Source organism: Palaemon carinicauda, chromosome 6 (assembly GCF_036898095.1).
Source record: "Palaemon carinicauda isolate YSFRI2023 chromosome 6, ASM3689809v2, whole genome shotgun sequence".
Classification (NCBI taxonomy): domain Eukaryota; kingdom Metazoa; phylum Arthropoda; class Malacostraca; order Decapoda; family Palaemonidae; genus Palaemon; species Palaemon carinicauda.
Genome location: NC_090730.1, coordinates 27,180,706 through 27,183,205, shown reverse-complemented (window position 1 = coordinate 27,183,205; position 2,500 = coordinate 27,180,706).

The following is a 2,500-nucleotide window of genomic DNA, read 5'->3' as shown; positions in this document are numbered from 1 at the left end:
CTTTTTCTCTAATTTTTTCCCCTTTCGCTCGCAGGAAATTTAAATTATTTCGTAATGAAGGTAGAATAGAATTCAGACACTGAGGACATTAATTTGCAATTTTTTTTAGCATTTGAGATGCCATTTGTTAAATGAAGATGATGAAGATTTGGGTAATAATGAAAGATTTCAATTTTAATCAAGTGTTTTATTAAAGAACCTCGGTCGTGATTTTCAATGAATTGTTAAAATATAATTCGGTTTTTAGGATTATGACGTCTTCTTAAAGTTCTGGTGATGTGACGAACCAAACTGGTCAAATGTTTTTTGTGTTTTTCTTTTTAAACTAAGAATGACGTAAGGACTGCATCAGTTTGAAACTTTTGTTTGAAAAAGAAAATAAACCAAATCTCCTTGGCATCTGAGTAGTATAATCTTTTCAGTAGCTTGAATGTTATATCAACAAATCATAGTCTTTAATCTTTAATAACCTTCTCTGGGACTAGTATAGTTTCAAGTTCTATTTGATTGTCAAATATATATTTTGTAGCACAGCAAGCCTTTTATTTGACTGTATTCTTTATATGATTAAATTTAGGTTCGGGCATAGCTTAGTGTTCCCTGATTTTTTTGTTTACATATGAGAGAAATATTAATAAATTACAATTTAATATAAAACATATTAGACACCATTAAACCAATCAGCTCTTGTGAGAACTTTGTGCTCGTGTTGACTTACTGTAGGAATATATATTGAACCTTTAATTCATGCACAGATATTGACAGTCGAGTTTCTCACAACAGAAACAAGGAAATGTCAAAATTTCAGGATACTTTGGAAGTCAAGGAAGATCTATATTTCAAATTTAACTGATTGGCCCTTATAGAAAGCTTACAATTAGGAGTTTACATTACTTACAGTAAAAGAATTTCTAGGCCTTAGTTTTTTAATATTAGCAACTAAAAGGAAATTTCGCAAATCTACTTAACTATAAGGACGTTAGTTGATCAACCAGAAACTCAGGAAGTTAATAGCAATATTTTCTTATTCAACATTAATGAATATAGATTATGAAGATTTAAACTGAGATATAAATTTCTTGTAGTTATCTTCGCTAAGACGGATATTCGAATTTGACTTGAATCAATCATTAATACATAAGTTTTATAAGGAAGTATTAACCATTAGAAAAAATGCATTTTTTGTTACCATGATCATCATTTTCTTGAGTCAGTGATGGAATATGCCTACGTATAAAGTATAATTTAAGAAAATATATAGTAGAAATTTTTCTCAGATATTAACATTAGTTCAGTAATTACTATTACACCTATGATATTGGAATTGAATTTTCCAAATCTTATAAGAGATTGACAAAGATGGCATACACTAGATGTGAAAACTGCACATACGAACGCACGCTTTGTGTATTGTAAGAATAGAATACAACGTCAAGCAAAACAACTGTTAATTCCCACAACGAGTCAATTTTACCTCAATCTTCGTGTCCATCTGTGATACTTTGTCCCCGGTTCGATGATTTCTCTGTTTCTCGACGCATTTTTTCCCCATTGCTTTCCCCTCTCCTTGTGCACGAGTCCCTTTTCATTGCCTGTTCTTTCCCCTCCTTCGAATCCCAAGGGGAAAGGGTTGCAGGAGATTTCTGACTCCTTTCATTATCATCGCATAGACTGATTCTGATATTATCAATCGCGTTTATTTTTCCCTTTCTTAGATGTGACGCGAGTTTCTCATTAATCATCGCTGTCTTACTCAATTCAAGGGGGAAAAGGGTCACCCAAATCGTCTTGAATTAGCTGAAGGCTTTCTTACTTCCTCCTCCCTTCGTCTAGAGCTGAGGTGCTCAGCGATCGACCCCGATATATGCGCGAAACCTTATCAATTTTAAGACTGAGAGACGAAATAAGAAGACGAAACATAAAAAGTTTTCAATTTCAAAACTTAGGGACGAAATAAGAAGAGAATGCATGGAAACACAAATTTATCAAGAAAATTAAGTAGATATGTGTTCATTAGGAATGAATGAAATAGATTTAAAAGGGAGTAATAATGTTAACTGTGAAGATGGCTTGCATCAACTTTACGTTATTGTGACGTGAAATTTGACAAAGGTAAAAGACAACTCTTTTAAAAAATTTAGCATAACACTTCAGATATGGAATTATTGAAGGAACGTTTTCTAAAATAAAAGCGGCACTAATGCTGAGCTGTTAAAACAGAGCAGATTCATCAGAGCATTTATGAAGCAAGGAATTTTAAGGAGGAATAAAGGAGTCTAACGAGAAAAGCAAAGAACTTCATAAGGTTATTCTCATAATGAAAATAACAACGATACAACAAGTAGTTAGAAAGAGAACCTGGTACAAAAAATAATATATAAGTAAAAGAAATAAGGAATACAAGACTGATCAGCTAGAATAGAAGCAAAGTGACATAGATACACACACAGACACACTCACACACAGACATATATATATATATATATATATATATATATAT